Raw genomic sequence first — 7,902 nt, 5'->3', positions numbered from 1 at the left:
TGCAGCAGTTATCATGGGTGACTTTAATATGCATATAAATTGGGCTAACCAAACTGGAAGCAATACGGTGGAAGAGGATTTCCTGGAGTGCATAAGGGATGGTTTTCTCGACCAATATGTCGAGGAACCAACTAGGGGGGAGGCCATCTTAGACTGGGTGTTGTGTAATGAGGGAGGATTAATTAGCAATCTCGTTGTGCGAGGCCCCTTGGGGAAGAGTGACCATAATATGGTGGAATTCTACATTTGGATGGAGAATGAAACGGTTAATTCGGAGACCATGGTCTAGAACTTAAGGGGTTGACAGTGGATGGGCAATGGCAGACATTTAGAGACCGCATGGATGAACTACAATAATTGTACATCCCTGTCTGGCATAAAAATAAAAAAGGAAAGGTGGCTCAACCGTGGCTATCAAGGGAAATCAGGGATAGTATTAAAGCCAAGGAAGTGGCATACGAATTGGCCAGAAATAGCAACGAACCTGGGGACTGGGAGAAATTTAGAACTAAGCAGAGGAGGACAAATGGTTTGATTAGGGCAGGGAAAATAGAGTACGAGAGGAAGCTTGCAGGGAACATTAAGACGGACTGCAAAAGCTTCCATAGGTATGTAAAGAGAAAAAGGTTAGTAAAGACAAACGTAGGTCCTCTGCAGTCAGAATCAGGGGAAGTCATAACGGGGAACAAAGAAATGGCAGACCAATTGAACAAGTACTTTGGTTCGGTATTCACTAAGGAGGACACCAACAACCTTCCGGATATAAAAGGGGTCGGAGGGTCTAGTAAGAAGGAGGAACTGAGGGAAATCCTTATTAGTCGGGAAATTGTGTTGGGGAAATTGATGGGATTGAAGGCCGATAAATCCCCAGGGCCTGATGGTCTGCAGCCCAGAGTACTTAAGGAGGTGGCCTTGGAAATAGCGGATGCATTGACAGTCATTTACCAACATTCCATAGACTCTGGATCAGTTCCTATGGAGTGGAGGGTAGCCAATGTAACCCCACTTTTTAAAAAAGAAGGGAGAGAGAAAACAGGGAATTATAGACCGGTCAGCCTGACATCGGTAGTGGGTAAAATGATGGAATCAATTATTAAGGATGTCATAGCAGCGCATTTGGAAAGAGGTGACATGATAGGTCCAAGTCAGCATGGATTTGTGAAAGGGAAATCATGCTTAACAAATCTTCTGGAATTTTTTGAGGATGTTTCCAGTAGAGTGGACAAGGGAGAACTAGTTGATGTGGTATATTTGGATTTTCAGAAGGCCTTCCACAAGGTCCTACACAAGAGATTAATGTGCAAAGTTAAAGCACATGGGATTGGGGGTAGTGTGCTGACGTGGATTGAGAACTGGTTGGCAGACAGGAAGCAAAGAGTAGGAGTAAATGGGTACTTTTCAGAATGGCAGGCAGTGACTAGTGGGGTACCGCAAGGTTCTGTGCTGGGGCCCCAGCTGTTTACATTGTACATTAATGATTTAGACGAGGGGATTAAATGTAGTATCTCCAAATTTGCGGATGACACTAAGTTGGGTGGCAGTGTGAGCTGCGAGGAGGATGCTATGAGGCTGCAGAGTGACTTGGATAGGTTAGGTGAATGGGCAAATGCATGGCAGATGCAGTATAATGTGGATAAATGTGAGGTTATCTAATTTGGTGGTAAAAACAGAGAGACAGCTATTATCTGAATGGTGACAGATTAGGAAAAGGGGAGGTGCAACGAGACCTGGGTGTCATGGTACATCAGTCATTGAAGGTTGGCATGCAGGTACAGCAGGCGGTTAAGAAAGCAAATGGCATGTTGGCCTTCATAGCGAGGGGATTTGAGTATAGGGGCAGGGAGGTGTTACTACAGTTGTACAGGGCCTTGGTGAGGCCACACCTGGAGTATTGTGTACAGTTTTGGTCTCCTAACTTGAGGAAGGACATTTTTGCTATTGAGGGAGTGCAGCGAAGATTCACCAGACTGATTCCCGGGATGGCGGGACTGACATATCAAGAAAGACTGGATCAACTGGGCTTGTATTCACTGGAGTTCAGAAGAATGAGAGGGGACCTCATAGAAACGTTTAAAATTCTGACGAGTTTAGACAGGTTAGATGCAGGAAGAATGTTCCCAATGTTGAGGAAGTCCAGAACCAGGGGTCACAGTCTAAGGATAAGGGGTAAGCCATTTAGGACTGAGATGAGGAGAAACTTCTTCACCCAGAGAGTGGTGAACCTGTGGAATTATCTACCACAGGAAGTTGTTGAGGCCAATTCACTAAATATATTCAAAAAGGAGTTAGATGTAGTCCTTACTACTCGGGGTATGGCGAGAAAGCAGGAATGGGGTACTGAAGTTGCATGTTCAGCCATGAACTCATTGAATGGCGGTGCAGGCTCAAAGGGCCGAATGGCCTACTCCTGCACCTATTTTCTATGTCTATGTCTATGTTTATCGAATGCCTTCTGGAAATCCAAATATACATCAACCGGTTCTCCTTTATTCACCCTGCTTGTTACATCCTCAAAGAACTCCAGCAAATTTGTCAAACATGATTTCCCTTTCATAAAACCATGCTGACTCTGCTTAATTGCAATATACTTTTTTTGAATGTCCGGGTACTTCCTTAATAATGGACTACAGCATTTTCCCAATGACAGATGTTAGGCTAACTGGTCTATAGTTTCCTGCTTTCTGTCTCCCTCCTTTCTTAAATAGGGGTGTTACATTTATGGTTTTCCAGTCTGCTGGGACCTCTCCAGAATCCAGAGAATTTTGGTAAATTACAACCAATGCATCCACTATCTCTGCAGCCACTTCTTTTAAGACCCTAGGATGCAGGCCATCAGGTCCAGGGAACTTGTCCACCTTTAGTCCCATTAGTTTGCCTAGTACTTTATCTCTAATGATAGTGAATTGTTTTAAGTCGTTGTCCCACCCTCCCCCCACCGCAATAACTCAGTGATTATTAATTATTGGGATGTTTTTAGTGAAATATAGAAACATAGAAATCTACAGTGCAGAATGAGGCCATTTTGGCCCATCGTGTCTGCGCCGGCCGACAAAGGGCCGCATGGCCCTTGGTTACATATAAACCTATGAACAATGAACAATGGAGGAAAGGTAAAGAGCATCCGGCCCGACCAGTCCATCCCACACAACTATAACACCCCATGCATTACAACATTTTACACTCCACCCCAACCGGAGCCATGCGATCTCCTGGGAGAGACAAAAAACTAGTAAAAACCCAGGCCAATTGGGGAAAAAAATCTGGGAAAATTCCTCTCCAACCCAAACAGGCGATCGAAACTAGACCAGGAGATCACTCTGGCCGTATTCGATTCCCTGAAGTACTGACCATCGAATCTGCGCCCGCCAACAAGAAGTTATCCAGTCTAATCCCAATTACCAGCTCTAGGTCCATAACCCTGCAGGTAACAGCACTTTAAGTGCCCATCCATGCACCTTTTGAATGCCGTGAGGGTTTCTGCATCCACCACTCTTCCAGGCAGTGAGTTCCAGACCCCCACAACCCTGTGCGTGAAGCTTCCCCTCAAATCACCTCTAAATCTTCCACCAACCACCTTAAAACTATGTCCCTTTGTAATTGACCCCGCCACCAAGGGAAATAGGCCTTTGCTATCCACTATATCCAGGCCACTCAAAATGTTATATACCTGAATGAGGTCTCCTCTCAGCCTGCTCTGTTCCAAGGAGAACAAATCCAGCCTATCCAATCTGTCCTCATAGCTAAGATTCTCCATTCCAGGCAGTATCCTAGTAAATCTCCTCTGCACCCTCTCCAGTGCAATCATGTCCTTCCTATAATATGGCGACCAGAACTGCACGCAGTACTCCAGCTGTGGCCTAACCAGAGTATTATACAATTTAAGCATAACCTCCCTGCTCTTGTATTCTATGCCTCAGCCAATAAAGGTAAGCATTCTGTATGCCTTCTTAACCACCTTATCCATCTGGCCTGCTACTTTCAGGGATCTGTGGACAAGCACTCCAAGGTTCCTTTGTTCATTTACACTTCTAAGTGGCCTACTATTTAATGTATATACCCTTTCCATTACTTAATACTTCTCCGAATTAAGTTGCATTTGCCACCGTTCTGCCTACCTGACCAGTACATTGATATCCTCCTGCAGTCCATAACTTTCCTCTTCATTATCAATCATAGCCAATTTTAGTGTCATCTGCAAACTTCTTAAACATACCCCCTATATTCAAATATAGATCATTGATGTATACCACAAAAAGCAAAGGACCCAGTACTGAGTCCTGCGGAACGCCACTGGAAACATCCTTCCAGTCACAAAAACATCCATCAACCATTACCCTTTGCTTCCTACCTCTAAACCAATTTTGGATCCAACTTGCCACTTTGCCCTGGATCTTTTACCTTTGTGACCAGTCTGCCATGTGGGACCTTATTAAAAGCTTTGCTAAAGTCCATATACACTACATCGTATCCACTACCCTCATCAACCCTCCTCGAACAATTCAATCAGGTTAGTCAAAACAATCTTCCCTTAATAACTCTATGCTGACTGTCCCTGATTAATCCTTGCCTTTCTCAATGTAGATTTATCCTGTCCTTCAGGATTTTTGCCAATAATTTTCCCACCACTGAGGTTCGGCTGACAGGCCTGTAATTACTCGGCCTATCCCTTTCTCCCTTCTTAAACAAGGGTACCACATTAGCAGTCCTCTGGCACCATGCCTAAATCCAAAGAAGACTGGAAAATGATGGTCAAGGCCTTTGCTATTTCATCTTTTGCTTCGCTCAGCGTGGGATGCATTTCATCTGGGCCTGGGGACTTATCCACTTTCAAAGCTACTAAACCTCCTCTTTCACTATGTTTATTTCATCCAGCATTTCACACTCCTCCTCGATAGCAGTATCTGCATTGCCCCTTTCCTTTCTGAAAACAGACGGCAAGTATTCATTAAGAACCATACCAACATCTTCCGCCTCCACACAGAGATTATGGTCTCTAATAGGCCCTACGCTTTCTTTAGTTAACCTTTTGCTCTTAATATATTTATAGAACATCTTTGGGGTTTCCTTAATTTTATTTGCCAAGAATTTTTCACACTCTCTCATGGCATTCCTAATATCCTTTTTAATTTTACCGCTGAACTTTCTATATTCCACCAGAGATTCTACAGTATTTAGCCGTCGGTATATGACATAAGCATCCCTTTTTTTCTTTATGCTCCCCTGTAAGTCCCTAGACATCCAAGGGGCTCTAGAATTGTTATTCCCACCCTTTTTCTTCAAGGGAACATGTTTGGCCTGAGCCTTCCAGATCTCCTCCTTGAATGCCTCCCACTGTTCCGACACTGATTTACCCACAAGTAGCTATTTCCAGTTCACTGTGGCCAAATCACTTCTCAACCTAGCAAAGCCACCTTTTCCCCAATTTGGGACTATTATTCCTGGTCTATCCTTGTCCTTATCCATAACTAACTTGAATCTGACTGAATTATGGTCACTGGCACCCAAGTGCTCTCCCACTAATACCCCTTCAACCTGCCCAGCTTCATTCCCCAAAACTAAATCCAGAAATGCCCCTCTCGTGTTGGGCTTGTTACATACTGACTAAAATAGTTCTCTTGCTTGCATTTTAAGAATTCCGCATCCTCTATACCCTTCACACTATATTTGTCCCAATCAATATTAGGATAGTTGAAATCCCTTACTATTACTGCTCTATGATTTTTGGACTTCACAGAAATTTGTCTACATATTTGCTCTTCTATCTCCCTCCCACTGTTTGGGGATCTACAATACATGCCCAGCAGTGTGATCGCCCCTTTTTTATTTTTCAGTTCGACCCATATGGCCTCATTTGATGATCCCTCTCACATATCAACCCTTCTCACTGCTGTAATAGTTTCTTTAATCGATACCGCGACCACCCCTCCCTTTTTACCCCCATCTCTGTCTTATCTAAAAATCCTGTAACCAGGAATATTTTGCTGCCAAACTGCCCCTCTTTCAGCCATGTCTCTGTAATGGCTATAATGGCCCTGAAATTCCGGCCTCCCCGTCCGTACGGAGTTCCCACGGACCCAGAAGGCATCGAAAATGCCGTTTTCCAGCACGCAATGCGCGTGCGCTGGAAACCAGCATTTCCGATTTGTCAAGTTTCTGACTTGACAGATGGCCGCATCTCGGGAGTGAGGACATTTGTAAGTGGAAATTTCCAATATTTACGCTTACATATTTCCTGAAAAAGCAGGCGCATAGCCTACTTTTACAGGTGCAAGTGTTTTAAAAAACACAAAAACATATAAAAAATAAAGTTATTAAAACATATTTTATCTTTTAAAACCCTCCCCACAATGATAAGTTTATTTGAAAAACTTTTTTAAAAATCGGGAAAATATTTTTTTTAAGACATTAATAACTTTAATTTAAATGAACGTAGTGTAATTATTTTCTATTTTTATTAGTGTTTTGGGTATTTCGGGCTCTATCACAATCATAGTAATAGGAGTTTAGGACCCTGCGGAAATCCTATTACTATGATACTTTACCTGATTGGCTGCCCAGCTGTAGGCCTGCGCACGCGTCGATGTGCATGCGCTGCGACTGGCTGTCAGGAGAGGCCTCAGCATCGGAAAGTCGAACGTGGGCAGCAGCTTAAGGTAGATGCGTATTTTTTCTCTAAAATGCCCACGGGAAGGCCAAAACGGAATTTCAGGGCCAATGTCATACTCCCAAGTGTCTACCTGTGCTCTCAGCTCATCCGCCTTATTCGTTATACTCCTTGCATCAAAGCATATAGCATTTAGCAAAGGAAGACCTCTTTGATTACTGTAATGACTCAAGAGTCTGGTTACTGTAAACTCACTCAGGTGAAACCGGATCCATCTTTATTCCAGGCCGACAGTGCCTGCGTGACAAAGACACCTGGCTTATATACAGGTGACCAAGCATACATGCCACATGCGTACAGCCCGATGACCTCCGACCGCAGCGCCCTCTGGTGTCTGATGACCCTCAAGCATTAATACATAACAACATCCCCCTTTGAAAATCTTAACAACAGTCTTTTTACAAATTAAGACCGTCTGAGGCTTTCCTCTCACGAGTTGATCGTCTCAGTTCAACTTTGGCTCTGGGCGAGCATTCTGAATCTGTTGAGACTGAGGGCTGAGTAGCCGATCTGATGGGAGTGGTCATTACCACATCAGAGACTGAAGGTTCAGAGTCAGTAATGTCAGCAGAGTCCTCTGATGAGTGAACAATGGTTGGTTGGTCACTGACTGCATCTTCCTCACTCAGTTCCAGTTCATCCGTGTGCCACAGTTTAACCTGGTCTAGGTGTTTCCTGCATGTTTGCCCATTCTTGAGCATGACAACAAACACTCTGTTACACTTCCTGGCTGTAACAGTGCCGGCGATCCACTTTGGATCTTGACCATAGTTCAGTACATAAACTGGATCGTTGACCGAGATTTCACATGACACGACAACACGATCATGACACCATTGCTGACTTTGACTTCTGTTTTCAACACAATCATTCAAATCAGGATGAACAAGAGAAAGCCTGGTCTTGAGATTTCTCTTCAGTAGTTCAGCAGGAGGAACCCCAGTAAGCGTATGAGGTCTTGGCCTGTAACTGAGCAATATACATGACAACAGGAAGACCAGCAGGAAGAGCAGTGCAAGGAAGGTAGTGCAGGGGTCGCAAAACAGATACACCATTTTGAGTACTGTTGAGGGGGATGACTCATCAGGGGAGGGCAGCAGCAGCCAAGTTCATGGCACCGTGGCTGGCTCTGCTGCACAGGGGGGCAGGAAAAAGAGTGGTAGAGCAATAGTGATAGGGGATTCGATTGTAAGAAGAATAGATAGGCGTTTCTGCGGCCGCAACCGAGACTCCAGGAT

The sequence above is a fragment of the Pristiophorus japonicus genome, chromosome 8 (assembly GCF_044704955.1).
Source record: "Pristiophorus japonicus isolate sPriJap1 chromosome 8, sPriJap1.hap1, whole genome shotgun sequence".
Taxonomy (NCBI): Eukaryota; Metazoa; Chordata; class Chondrichthyes; family Pristiophoridae; genus Pristiophorus; species Pristiophorus japonicus.
The sequence above is the reverse complement of the archived record's forward strand: the minus strand, read 5'-3'. Positions refer to the sequence as shown.